The sequence below is a fragment of the Callospermophilus lateralis genome, unplaced genomic scaffold (genome assembly GCF_048772815.1).
Source record: "Callospermophilus lateralis isolate mCalLat2 unplaced genomic scaffold, mCalLat2.hap1 Scaffold_122, whole genome shotgun sequence".
In the NCBI taxonomy this organism is placed as follows: Eukaryota; Metazoa; Chordata; class Mammalia; order Rodentia; family Sciuridae; genus Callospermophilus; species Callospermophilus lateralis.
Genome location: NW_027512409.1, coordinates 411961 through 427145, shown reverse-complemented (window position 1 = coordinate 427145; position 15185 = coordinate 411961). Strand labels below are relative to the sequence as shown.

The 15185-nt window shown below is 36.9% G+C and overlaps 1 non-coding gene and 1 pseudogene across 1 annotated transcript; one reads left to right on the top strand and one right to left on the bottom strand.

Moving 5' to 3' along the window:
• Nucleotides 1-211: 211 nt before the first annotated feature.
• LOC143640125 (mitochondrial import receptor subunit TOM20 homolog pseudogene) lies at nucleotides 212-741 on the bottom strand (annotated as a pseudogene).
• Nucleotides 742-11706: 10965 nt separating this feature from the next.
• On the top strand, nucleotides 11707-11779 carry Trnaa-ggc (transfer RNA alanine (anticodon GGC)). The gene has a single exon. It is a non-coding gene; the product is annotated as a tRNA-Ala (tRNA).
• Nucleotides 11780-15185: the final 3406 nt, after the last annotated feature.

Sequence of the window (15185 nt, the reverse complement as noted above, 5' to 3'; positions counted from 1 at the left end):
CACTTTAACTGCATGTCTTAGGAATACATAAAATCTGTGATATTTTGGTAATTTATAGTGTATTTATAAAATGAAAAGCTCTATCAAAATACACTTTTCACTGGGAAAAATAAATAAAACAAATGAATGGATCTACACAAAGCAAACAATAACTTTGGTAGACTTCAGTGTAGGACAGTCTATAACAAACGCATTTGCCCTTATACCCCCAGAGCTGCTCATCTTCCAAGTTAACAATTTTTAACATTTTTATCTGAGATTTTATTATGTTGACGTTTGTTTCTCATTCCACATCATCTTCAGCCAAGCTCTGAGCACTCACAATTCTCTGACTAATTGTTGGGAGCTTAGTCAGAGGCATCTGGAACACTGGTGGTGGAAGAGTTTGCTGTAACACTTGCAGCAACTGCTGTGGCTGTCCACAAACAGCAATTGCGTTTGTCAGATGGTCCACACCTTTCTCATATTCACCTTGAGCTAGCAGCTCTTCACCGAGTTGTATTTCTTCAAGGAAGAACTTCTGAACAGCTTCAGCATCTTTAAGGTCTGGTAACTTGGAAAGCCCAGCTCTCTCCTTGGCAAGCTTCTGTTTCTTTCTTCGTTCCCGAAGCCTGTTCTTGAAGTTGGGGTCGCTCCGTCTTTTGCGGTCGAAGTAGATGCAGTAGCCGATGAAGAGCGCCCCACACACGCCGGCGGCGATGGCGCTGTTCCGGCCCACCATCTTCTCTCAGTGCGGCGAAGCCGCCGCCAGTATGCTGTTTTTAAGTCCTTTGAGTATGAGAGGGATAGCTGGGTGGGTCAAATGGTGGTTCCATTCCTAAATTTCCAAGAAATCTCCATACTGCTTTCCATATTGACTGAACCGATTTGCAGTTCCACCAGCATTGTATGAGTGTACCTTTTACCCCACATCCTCACCAACACTTATTGTTGCTTGTATGCATAATAGCTGCCATTCTGACTGGAGTGAGATGAAATCTTAGAGTGTTTTTGATTTGCATTTCTCTATTGCTAGTTTTGATGAACATTTTTTCATGTGTCTGTTGATTGTACATCATCTTCTGAGAAGTGTCTCTTCAGGTTCTTCGCCCACTTATTGATTGGGTTATTTGTTTTTTTGGTGTTTAGCTTTTTGAGTTCTTTATATATCCTAGTGATTAATGCTCTATCTGCTGTGTGAGGGGTAAAGATTTGCTCCCAAGATGTAGGCTCTCTATTCACCTCACAGACTGTTTCTTTTGCTGATAAGAAGCTTTTTAGTTTGAGTGCATCCCATTTATTGATTCTTGATTTTAATTTGTGTGCCACGGAAGTCTTATTAAGAAAGTTGGGGCCTAATCCCACATGATGGAGATTAGAGACTCCTTTTTCTTCTATTAGACACAGGGTCTCTGGTTGTATTCCTAAGTCCTTGATCCATTTTGAGTTGAGTTTTGTGCATGGTGAGAGATAGGAGTTTAATTTCATTTTGTTGCATATGGATTTCCAACTTCCCAGCACCATTTGTTGAAGAGGCTCTTTTCTCCAATGCATGTTCTTGGCACCTTTGTCTAATATAAAATAATATTGTAGTTTTGTGGGTTAGTCTCTGTGTCCTCTATTCTGTACCATTGGTCTACCAGTCTATTTTGGTGCCAATACCATGTGTTTTTGTTACTATTGCTCTGTAGCATAGTTTAAGGTGTGGTATAGGTGAAGCCACCTACTTCACTCTTCTTGCTAAGGTTTGCTTTACTATTCTGGGTCTCTATTTTTCCAGATAAATTTCATGATTGCTTTTTCTATTTCTATGAGGAATGCCATTGGAATTTTGATAATATTAATTCTGCCTATCCAAGATTCCCAAGTCTTTTTTTTGTTTTTGTTTTTGTTTTGTTGTTGTTGTTGTTGTTTGAAGCTATTGAGAATGGGGTAGTTTTCCTCATTTCCTTTTCTGAGGATTTGTCACTGATATACTGAAACACCTTTGATTTATGGGTGTGATTTTATATCCTGCTACTTTGCTGAATTCATTTACTAGTTCTAGGAGTTTTCTGGTGGAACTTTAGGGCCTTCCAGGTATAGAATCATATCATCAGCCAATAGTGCCATTTTGAGATCTTATTTTCCTATGTGTGTCCCTTTAATTTCTTTCATCTAATTGCTCTGGCCAGTGTTTCAAGAACTATGTTAAATCGAAGTGGTGAAATAGGGTATCCCTGTCTTGTTCCAGTTTAAATAAAGTTATTTTTTAAAGTATTAAAAAAAAAAGTTCCACACTTACCCGTATAGGATTACTTACCAAGTTGCCATGACAACAAATGACATCTTGGTATGTTATGTGATTATTTTTTAATTTCTTATAAACGTCTCAGGAAAGTTTTTTGCTTTTTGCTGATCTTTTTTAGATCTACCATGTCTCCTTAATTAAAATTGCCAATTTCAGCTATGTACAAGTAAAACAAATTGTGAAATAAATTGCTCACTGTAATAGTTGTAGCTCCAGAACATAATTTTTTGTAATATTCAGTACAGCCTATTCAATTGATTGAAATGGCAAAATGAATGCTCACTAGTCTAGTTCATCAGTTTGGCTTTCAGATATCTGAAAATGATCTTCATATTTAAACTCCAAGACCTGCTAGAAATAAACACTTATTTAGACAGGCACAATGGCACAAGCCTATAATCCCAGTGACTTAGGAGACTGAGTCAGGACAATCCCAAATTCGGGGACAGCCTGGGCAACTTTGCAAGATCCTGACTAAAAATAGAATAAAACAGGCTGGGGATGTAGCTTAGTAGTAGAGGACTTGCCTAGTATGTAGATTTGATCCCAGCACTACAGAAACAAAACAAAAAAGCTTATTTAATTAGTAGTACTGACAAACTTACTTCTGAGGTATGTATTGTGAACCGATGCACAACCGGAATCTAGGACATTTACAGAAATCTACATCTAATTATGTTTCCTCTATCTGTTCCCTGCCACCTTCCATGATAATAATCATTTCTAAATACCACCATTTATCATTTCTTAATTTGTTTCTTTTTTCTTTTTTTGGGGGGCGGTGGGGGGCGCGGTGTGTGAATTTTTCTTGTAGTGCTAGGGATGGAACCCAGGATCTCATGCATGCCAGGCAAACATCTCTACTACTGAGCCACATCCCAGCCCTCAGTTTCTTTCTTACATAGTTTTATTGAGTTTCTATATGTTCTGCGAGGGATAGTGGTTCATGCCAGTAATCCCAGCAGCTCAGGAGGCTGAGGCAGGAGGATCGAAAGTTTAAGGCCGGCCTCAGCAACTTAGTGAGACCCTGACTCAAAATAAAAAATAAAAAGGACAAGGAATGTGGCTCAGTGGTTAAGTGCCCCTGGGTTCAGTCCTCAGTACCAAGAAAGGGGGCAAAAAAGAATTTCCATATGTCCCCCAAAATTAAGTATATTTTTGTTTTAGGTTGTGTTTAACTTTATAGAGAGATATTACACAATATGTAGTCTCTCAGGACTTGACTAAAAGTTTTTTCAATTAATATTATATTGCCAAGATTGGTATTATTACATAACTATAGTTCATTCATTGTGACTTCTGTGTAAAAATTCCACTATTAAAACATATTAAGTTTTCTTTCCACCTACTCTCCTGTTGATGGGCATTTGAGTTACTTCTGCATTTTCCTACTGGAAAGAGTGCTGCTGTAACATTCTTGTATATGTCTCCTAGGGTGTGCCTACAAGAGTTTCTTTGGGATATAAATTTAAGATTTAGAATTGCTGGGTCATAGTGTAAGCCAATATAGACATAAAATTATCATGACTGCTTTTTTAGAAAAATACTTTCAGCTCTTAGAAACTGGTCCAGTATTTTTGTTTTTGCTTACTGCTACATCACTGGCACCTTAATCTATGTCTGAGTAAGTGCTCAGTAAACACTTTTTGAGTCAGTGGATCATTTTGAGAATATAATCTGATTTATAAGAGAGTTCTTGGCTAAATGTTATAAACATAACAAAAGAATTGCTGGCTTTAAAAATACTACTTACTTTCTTATTTTTTTAGATATGGGTAAATGTCACCTTACCAAAGGCAAACAAGCTCTAGAGATTCAAAGCAGTTTGTCTGAGAAGAGAGCACTCACCGATCCAATTCAGGAATTCAGGGCACAGCTCATTCTGCAGAATCTCTAGTGCGCAATCTACAGTGGGCCAAGGCTCATGGTATGGTAGATTTCTTGTGAAATCTTTCTACCATAAACTTACTTTAAATTGTTAAGGTTTTTTTATTCTGATTAAATAGATTTCCTCCCAATTTTATAGTGAAAATTTTTGGCTTAGTGGGCAAATTCAAATGTTTAAATTATAGATATTATGCCAATTTATATAATGTTAAAGATTTCAAAAATTTTAGCCCATTGTTTTTACCATTGCTAAAATTTAACAGAGTATGTTTTATTTTTGTGTTTTTTAAATGAGTTATTTTTTTTTATTTGTGTAGTATGTAGTCTTTAGCTTGTCTTATACTGTGACTACTGAAATGTGTAGCTGTGTAGTCAGGTCTGGGTTCTGACCTGGTTTCTACCACCTGGTAAACATGTTATCTATAACATGAGAGTGAAATCCTACTAGATAGGATTGCTGTGATTGAAAGACATGTGTGGCCCATGAATATTACTGCCATTCTCTCTGTGACACTTTATTGGTTTGGGGTTATAAAAGGGAAAAGGTGAGATAAAAATCCTATCTGTAGCCTAAATTACATTTTGGCAATAATTTTGCAGTTTACCTTTTATGATTTAGTGAAATAAGTTTGAATTATTGACTTTAATAAAGATTTTAGATTTTTCCCTTGAGTTCCAAATATCTATTCTGTGAATCTCTTGCTAGAAATAATTGAAAAATAATTACATTTATTGAATGCCTATAAAGCATATTTCTTTTCATAATAGTTTTAGCAAATTAACATATTAGAGCACATTAAAGGGTAAAGTGCTGTAAACATATTATCTTGGCATTCCAGATAATTGCATAGTAATTAAAATTGAATATCTTTTCTGTAAATAAGTCTGAACAACACAAAGTTACAGTGGTAAAGATCAATAGGAAACAAAACCTTCTATAAAATAAGACTAAAAAGTCAGGTAGAAGGTATTTGTAACAAATTTAATAAGTAGATAGCTTTTTTGGTTTTTTTGGGTTTCTTAATAGCATAAAATGGTAAGAGAAGGTAGTGCAGGGGCCCACATCTGTAATTCCAGCAGCCGAGGGATGAGAATCCCAAGTTCAAGGCCAGCCTAGGCAACTTAGCAAGACCCTGTCTTCAAATAAAAGTGAAAAATGCTTACTGGTAGAGCATTGCCTAACATTCATGAGACCCTGGATTTCATTCCAGCACCAGAAAAAATTATTGTCATGAAGATTGAGACATCAGTGAAAATATATCTATCATTGTGCATATACTCTTGATTACCACTAAGTAAAGTATATATGCAGATGGGCAAGAATTATAATAAAAGATTTGATATGTTTAGCCAGAAAAAATATGTGTTTAAATAATATTGGTTATATAACATTTTTTAAGCAAAAGAAAAGTCTATAATTGTATTTTATCCTATACAGAATACTAGCTATTTTATCAGAAAATTTACCAAGGACTCTTTGTAAGTTGTTGTTATTGTTCTTTTTCAGAACTTCCAGAAAGTATGTGTCTTAAATTTCAATGTGGTGTTCAGATTCAATTAGGATTTGCAGCTGAGTTTTCCAACGTCATGATAATCTATGCAAGTATAGTCCACAAACCACCTGAGATAATAATGTGTGATGCAAATGTTACTGATTTCCCACTTGTAAGTCTCTCCTTTTTTATTTTTATTTTTTATTTAAAATCAGTGATATTAGCTGGGCTTGGTGATACTTACCTATAATCCCAGCAATTCAAAAGGCTGAGGCAGGAGGCTAGTATGATCACAAGTTCAAGAACATCCTTGGCAGCTTAGCAAGATGAGACAATGTTTCAAAAAATAAAAAAAGGGCTTGGGATGTGTGTCTGTGGTGGAGTACCCCTGATTTCAAATCCTAGTTCTGGGAAGAAAAATAAAAGGGGTATTGTGATGTTAAAGAACTGAACTTTTGAGCTGGAGATGTAGCTCAGTTGGTAGAGCACTTGCCTAGCACATGTGAGGAGGACTTAGGTTCAGTACTCAGCACACACACACACACACACACACACAAAAAAAAAACTTCTAAACTTTTAAAAACTTAAAAGTTGATGGTAAATATAAGGGAGATATATTTATATAAGTGTTACTTCTTTGTAGTTTAGAAACATTGATCATGATATTTATTAATTTTGCCAAAATACCTTAAGTTTGTCTAATTTTAAAATGTCTAAAGTTCACTCAGGAAGGATGCCTTTCTCAGACCTTAAATATGATGTCAAATGTAGAAGAACAAAATATTTTATTTATACATACACGTACATATATAGAGTGGGGGGATTTTCTTTTAAAAAAATCTATTGTTTCCATTGTGTTATTATAACACATAAAACTTACTTGTAAAGTTATGGTCATATATTGGAAGAATAGAAACCTAATTCTATTCTTTCCAAACATTTATTTCTAGTATTTATTTTTTATTGATCAAAAGAATCTAATAAATAGTACCCCTCTTTCTACATAGGTATGACAAACTGAGAAGTAAGCTCAAAAATATGTGCTTTATTTATTTTTTTTATTATTTATAGAGACTTCATGGAACCCATTGCTTCATGTGACAGCAAATGATTTAGTACGGAATTGCTCAGTTAGTTTCAGCCGGCCTCCAGTGATAGCAGCACTGCTCAGATTAGGCCACCCAGTGTTGCTGGGGCGTCCCTCCAGAAAAGCAGAAGGGCAGTATCCTTCACCAGTGGTTGACTCTAAAAAAATAAAAAAGGAAAGGCTGACTTTAGCTTATTCGTTTATTCTTCTTAAATATTCTAAACATATGATCATAACGAGAAAGAATTCAGGAGCTAATTACTAATGGGGTTCTCTCTACTGAAAAAGAAACTTGAGTAGGATAATAAGTATTTCAAAGAGAAGTAAAGTTAGCACTACCCTTTCAGAGCTAACTTTACTTTTTAAATATATTAGTACAGAATTTACAATTCTATTGTAATCATAGAATGTGGTTTTCATTGCTTCTTTAATCCTGGGTAAGAAATCACTACTTATGTCAAATTCATGAGAGCAATACCTGTCAAGATGTTATACCATAGACAGTGTGTGACTGATTGATTTCATCAATAACATTCATTGATTCACCGCCCCCCCACAGGACCTGGATATTGATCCAAAAGATGCAAATAAAGGAACTCCTGAAGAAACTGGCAGCTATTTAGTATCAAAGGATCTTCCCAAGCATTGCCTGTATCCAAGACTCAGTTCACTGCAAAAATTAAAGGTTATTGCTTTTCCTAATTATAGCTACTAATGAAAAATTATTTGAAACTGAAAAGTCTGTTTGCAAAATCCATACATATGCTGCTTTATTGGTTATTAAATTGAAGTTGAGATAACCCATCTACAGTGGGTCCTCTCAGTGTCCTTATATTCTTTCTCCGGTAGTGGCTTGAGGACTTTTGTGTGAGAGTATATGTGTTTATCATCCATACTCTTGAGAAGTTAGGAAAATACAGCATATTCTACTTTTAAATATCTTAGCATTTTTGAATCATCATTTCCTTGTTCTATGACTTTCCACAGAATATACAGCAAATTAGTATGGAATTTCTCTTTAATCTTTTTTTAAATTTCTAGTTGATTTGATAATGAGAAGCTAGCTCTACATGGTTAAACTTTCTAATAAAGTCATATCCTTAGAAAAGTTGAGTTTTTAACTTTTTCATAGCCGTATAACTATGTATTAGCTAAAGTCATCTTTTAAAGGTTTAGCCCATTATCTTGTTCAGTTCAGTATTGAAGGAAGGAAAAGAAGATGGCTAATGGCCAGCCTTTTTTGATTTAGGGGATAGGGAGAGGATGCCTTGAGAATTGGAACCTGGGATAGAGGGCTGAATGGCTTTTTGTTCTATGTATGGGAATTACATCTTAAGATTGATATTTTTAACATTGATAAAATGGTAAACCTCGTTTCTTTTCCTTTTCAGGAACATCTAATCTTCACAGTATGTTTGTCTTATCAGTACTCAGGACTGGAAGACACTGTGGAGGAGAAGCAGGAAGTGAACTTCGGGAAGCCTCTCATTGCTAAATTAGACATGCACCGAAGTCTGGGAAGAAAGACTTGCCTTCCTACACGTCTTATGTCTGATGGGCCTTACCATAGCTCCACATCCACCTTGGGGGGAGCAGGGCACTATCATTCATCTCAGGACTCATTCCATGGTGTCTACCATTCATATCTTAGTAATTCAAACAGTGTTATGCCATCAGACAGGTGTCATTGCAGCCAGACTCCTAATGCATTTATTTCAAATTATCATACCCATCATTATTCCTGCCACTTCAGTAGAAGTAATGTGCCAGTCGAGACAACTGATGAAATACCATTCAGTTTCTCTGATAGGCTCATGATTTCTGAAAAGTGACCTTTTTATTAGATGCCTCACATGAAATAGTGCTTTTAAAAAGTGAGCATTGTGAAATGGAAAATATTATATATATATATATATATATATATATATATATATATATATATATATATATATATATACACACACACACACACACACACACACACACACACACAAAGAAAATAAGCAACAACTGTTTCATAGCAGGCTTAGGACTTTATGAGTTGTTGGAATTATATTATTTAACCACAGACTTCCTCTTGCTCTTTTTTCTCTTTTAAGATTTTGTGAAAGTGGTTGGTTGGTTCTGTAAGAATGATGTGTGGGTGTGAGTGTGGGTGTGTGTGTGTTAGTACATGTACATAACAAAAATCTTTTCATTTTGATCACTCTGAGTTAGTAGCAATGGGAATGGCATTGTTGTAGAATAAGTCATTGTATATTTTACACCAGAAGGAATCCTGTTGATCATCATGCTTAACCTAGTTTTATCAGTGGGAGAAAAAGATTAAAGTCTCTTGTGTAAGTTGGAGCTGACATCAGAACTGAGACTCTAGAATTCTGTTCCCATGTTTTCTCTACTCCTGCCTTCCTGACAGATTCTGAGACAACTGTTACTTTTGTAGATAGGTTGAAAGACAGGTAGGTAGGTACACATATCTGTATATTATCTTGAGCAATGTATAAACTTCAGTTAATAATCATAGGACCTTGATGCAAGTGTCAGTTAAGATTGTTTGTAAATAAATCTTATGTAGAAAGGACTGAAATTTCTTGTTCATAATTTCAAAAAACCACGAGAGGTGATGAAATGTTTATCTGTGTTGAAGCTAGACAGCAGAATTAAGAATAGAGATATAATTTTGGTAGATGTTTATCTGAATCTTCCAAACGTTGATGACATATATTTTCCTCTTGAATTTATTTTTGTTGGGGGGGGGATGGTGCTGAGGATTGAATCCAGGTATGCTTAACCACTGAGCCACTTCTCAGCCCTTTTTATATTTTGAGACAGGATAAGGATCTCACTAAGTTGCGTAGGACCTCAATAAGTTGCCAAGGCTGTCTTTGAACTCATGATCTTCCTGCCTTAGCCTCCCAAGCTGCTGGGATTACAGGCATACACCACTGTGCCTAGTTTCCTTCTTGAACTTAACTGGACTTAAGAGATTATATTCTTATCACTTGTGATTCTGCCTAAAAGTTGCATTGAAATGCAGCTAGAAATAACAAGGGAAAATAGAGAATTAGTAATTTAAAATGGGCTTAAGAGATAATATCCTTATCATTTTGTGTCCTACGTAAAAGCAGGTTTAAAAGAAAATTGGCAATAACAAGGAAAAAGATTTAGTAATTTTAAAAGTCACACAGAGACAATTCCAGGCCCAGATAGCTTCACCACTGAATTGTACCAAACATTAAAATCAGCACCCAGTCTTTGCAGACTCTTCCCAAAGAAAGGAGAGAACGTTTCCCAAACTCATCCTGTGAGGCCAAAACAAGACATGGTAGAGAATCAATGACAAAGAAATGGCCTAAGCAGGTGTCCTCTCTCTTGCACATGCCTCCTGGATAGGCTCTTCCAACCCTTTGTGGACTCACAGGTAACCTCTTACTAAGCAGTCACCTAGGCTTGGCATCCAGGAAGGAGCTCACTGTGAAGGGTCTTTTAGTTTGAGGCACAAGCCAGTGTCTTGCGGTTGCACTACAGCTGTTTTCTCCTGTTTCAAATCTACTCAGTCTGCATAAGCAAACATCCTTCCCATACACCAGTCAATAAACGAATGCCCTGTGAACTTCAAGATGGGAAAATTCCACCGAGGCATCTAACCCATGCAGAGCGGTGTTCCTGTTTGCATCTATTTTTCTAGACTTTTTAGTAATCTTTTAACTATATCAAGCAAAGAGCCTTTCAGTGCCTAAGAGCTCTCACTGCTCAAGAGGTTTCCTTTCTTACACTTTAAATGTCCATTGGACCAAGTTCATCTCATTATGTCTTTGAGATGCTCCCCACCAGCTTCCCATTTCGTCCCCAACAACAGTATGCATGGATAGAAAAGAAAAAAAGAAAAAACACTCAGAGAGAGAATTCATTGTCAGAAAGCTCCCCAAAGAAAACAAATACAGAGTGGAAGAAATAGCTGCTAATTCTGTTACGGGATACAGAATGCACAAAGTGCTTTAAAACATCATCTAGTTGATTCCCTAAAACGGCAGATATTTCCCACCCAGTGCCCCTAATTCTGTCAAGCCTTTTTATGTTTTCTTCACGCCCTCCTGTCACTATCTCGCCCCGCTACACCCTTCCGTTGTTGATTCCCACCACTGATTTCACCCAAGACAAAGAGTCACGGGGATTCTGAGAGCATCCGATCTATTACACTGATTTGACAGGTAGTAATCGTTTTTTTTTTTCCCTCCTGCCGAAAAAACTCCTAAAGGAGTTATTCATTCTGTTACTCATTTTAATGATTTTCAATGAATTCCCCATTATTTTGCTTTATTGCATAATTAAATCCTTTGCACAGTGCATCTATTAAAATGAGATCAGTGTCGGCAAAACAATGCTTACCTTCTGATATGCGTTGTGTTCTTGCCATGTTTCATTAATGACATTTCAATAGTACATTAATTGGTCTTAAGTGATACAGTCACCAGAGTCAAATGGCATGATGGTTTTTCTAAGCTCCAGAAAGATCACTCAAAAAAAAAAAAACCTAACATAATTTAAAAATTTCCTGCAACACTTTTAAATTCAAAAGTAAAAAAGATAGGAAGGAAGAATTTACAGCGGCTATGAGCAATTGGACCTTTAGACATAGTCAGGATTTTTTACATTTCTCTTTTCCTTTCATACTATTCCATAAGCGTTTCATTGAGTCCTGTTTCCATACGTTATTCCTTTTAATAAAATGTGGATGTATCTATGGGAGAATAAAAAAACATTAAGAATGGTAATAAATGGCATTGAGTGGGTATTTGCTCCAACCCAACGACCTGTCTAAGCTCTTCTGTGTGAGTATGTGTTCCACCCTGAATGGACTCTCACTGCAATTTTATTATTATGCCTATTTTAAAAAGAAGAACATGAAGTAAAAGAGATTAAGTAACTTCTCCAACTTTACCCAATCAAAAAGGGTGGCTCTGTGGACTGGGGATGTGGCTCAGAGGTAGAGTGTCTGCCTGGCATGCATGAGGCCCTGGGTTCGATCCCCAGCACCACACATAATAATAATAATTTTTAAAAAAGAAGAGTGGATCCACTATCTGACTCCAGAACTTAGATTTCAAACAGCACTTTTCACTGTGTGCCCTGAAAGAGCATAAAAACCCAATGCCATCCATCCCTCCATTGATTCTCCCCTCAGCCTCGACTAACTACTAAGAAGCAAACACTTAGTATTAATTATCTGAGTTGTATGCCTCCAAATGTTACTTAGAACAAATGCTTCTGAGGCCCTAAGACAATTGTTGTATTACCCTGTCTTTGTGTTATACATCCTTACATGTTAAATGCCATTTCTTTCCAACTAAAATTATACACTGCCTCAAAATGGTGTTCTTTTCTGAGATGGAAACAGAGGTTAGTTCTTCTAAAGAAGGTCAAGGCAGTGTTCCAGAGAGTGGTGGGCAGGTCGATATGTCACATTGGCATTACCTTGGCGGGGATTAAAGCATTGACAAAGTAAAATAAGAATTGAAAGAAAACAAAACAAAACTCTTTATACCTTACATCAACCCTTTGCCATCTCTACTTTATTATTATTATCATCATCATCATCATCATCATCATCATCATCCTTCTTCCTCCTCCTCCTCCTTCTCCTCCTCCTCTTCTTCTTTTGGCAGAATTTACCTTAGTCCCTTTTGTGCTACAATAACAGAAAATCACAGAAAAGATCATTTATAATGAACAGAAATTTATTGCTTCACGGTTCTAGAGGCTGAGAAATCTAAGAACAGTTGCCAACATCTGGTGAGAGTTTGAGTCAACTTTTTCATCGCTGTGAGCAAAAGACCTGAAAAGAACAATGTAGGAGAGGGAAAGTTTATCTGGGCTTATGGTTTCCAAGGTTCCGTCCATGGTCAGCCAACTCCATTGCTCTGGGCCCAAGATGAGGAAGAGCATCATGGTGGAAGTGGATGGCAGAGGTAAGCAGCTCAGGAGAGGGCAACCAGGGAGCAGAGGAGTCTCCAGTCTTCTCTAAGGGTGTCCTGCACATGCTCAATAGGTTGCTTCTGGTAATGAAAAAGAAGGTTCTAGAATAAGCAGATATGCATGGAAAGCTTCTGGTACAACCTAATAATTTTACAGAGAAATAAACTGGTGTTGAGAGGTCAGAAAGCACATCTCAGAATGCATACCAGTTGAGGAGCAGATTAAGCACCAGAATCTCAAGATTTTTATTCACAATCCTGAGCGCTTAGCCCCAAATCAAGTTTTTTTCAGCTAAAGAGAAACCTTACAGGAGAAAGAGGTTCAGAAACACCTGGCTCATCCCACACATTGACATCCACTTGCTCAAGACAATCATATGCTAGGGCGTTGAAAATAAAAAAGACTTTTCAGAGCTATTTAAGAATTTAAATAAATAGGAGATTGGAAGAATTGGAGTCAGATAAGTAGGATGACAAATTTCAGTCAATGGCGGACTTCAGGAACCACAGAAGTATACCAAACATTAAACACATATGAACCATAGCAACCTAAGGTCAAAAAAGAGACACGGGCATTTAGAAACCATTTCTTCTCCACTAGATGCCAATGTGAACTTATTAAGAAGCCATTCTTAACTGATCTCATTCTTTCTTGATGATTTCAAGAAATCATCATGATGACTGGTGATAAAGCTCCCATTTAGAGCGGAGTGACTATATGGAAGATCATGCATTGAATCCTCACCACCACGTGGAGGAGAGGACAAGCAGTCTCCTGGGTGAATTGGCAGACACAGAGTTTAACCTAGGTCTGCCTGATTCCAGAAACTCTCTTTTATTCTTGCCATCCTCAGCCTGATGGGAACCCCTAAGCTACTAGAGCAGGTAGGTGAAGGGCTTCCATGTGGTTTGTTGTGATTTTAGCAAAGCACCTGATGGCCTTCTATAATTGTGTGTTGTTAAAGGGATCAGCAATTATTTGAATGAACTACAGCCAGTGAGTGCCGCTTAATAGATCAATATTGAATTGCAGAGAAGTCTTTAGGACAGTGCCACATAGCTCTATTTGGGATTGAACGCTCTTGAATGTAGAATATACCTCTGCAAAAAAAAAAAAAAAAAAAAAAAAATCTTTGGAACACCTAACTGAGCAAGAAGGCAGAACAATGGCCAACAAGGTGAAGTTTCAGAACCAGCTCTTCAGGCACCAACCCTGGGCGAAAACCAACATGGAAACATTTAACATCTACGAAAGGAGATTCTTAACGTCTAAGCTTTTAAAAATTCAATTAAACAAAGGCAAGAAGAGGAAAAAAAAATCAGGTTGAGAGCCCTTCCTATTTTTGGACAAGTATTAATGACTCTTATTTCAATACTATCCAAGCTTCCCTTTGAGATTCGGAGCACTTGGGATGCCAACCCAGAGATGAGGCTGGAAGTGGGTATGTCAGGAGAGAGATCGTGGACTTTAGTTGTGCCTCTAACAGAACAGATTGGGATCAAGCCATCCAGTCCTGTATTAGAGAGTCACACAAAAGGTGCTGAGTAGCAAGCAAAGAAAAATAGGTACAAAGCAATGGTGCATGACAGGAATAAGAGACCTCTGGGCAAGGATGGTGGATTTGGAGCCGTGAGAAGAAGGCAGAACTCTTGAGAATTTAGATTGGCCATTGGGCTTCTATGGGCCATGAGCAGCCATTGACAATAGGTAAGCAGATAAATGTGGCCTCCTTACAATGAAAGGTTACTTATGGACACTGAAATTTGAATATCATACAATTTTTACCTACCATAAAACAGCATTCTTCTTTTGACTTTTTTTTTCAATATGGTCAGTGAACTTTTATTAAAACTTCTTTTGACTTTTTTAAAAAATCTTTTTTAAATGTACAAAGCACTGTTAGCTCACAAGTAGTATAAATAAGGCAGCAGACCCTAGTGTACCGATTCCAGTGGCAGGAAATAGTTGCATGAATGAACACATGAAAGAAAGTGATTTATTGGGTGTTTTAGGGAGCAGGGATGGATAAAACCAGAAGCAATAGGAGACGAACTTCAAGAGAAGAAGAGAAAATAATTCTATGATAACCCAGCGGTTTTAGAATAAATCTAGGAAAAAAATCAAACTATAAAAATTACTAAAGAGTCAGGCAAGGTGGGTGGCCCACACCTGTAATCTAAGCAACCTGGGAGGCTGAGGCCGGAGGATCACAAGTTCAAAGCCAGCCTCAGCAACTTAGTGAGGCTCTAAGCAACTTAGTGAGACTCTGTCTCAAAATAAAAAAAAATGAAAAGGGCTGGGGATGTGGCTCAGTGGTTAAGCACACCTAGGTTCAATCCCTGGTGCAAAAAAAAAAAAAAGTACTAAAGAAAAAAAAACTACAAAGGTAAAGTAGAAGCCAAAAGTTGACCCAATGTTGACCCAAAGATCATTGTAATGTCATGAGTAGCTAATAAAAAAATGACCTAAAGAA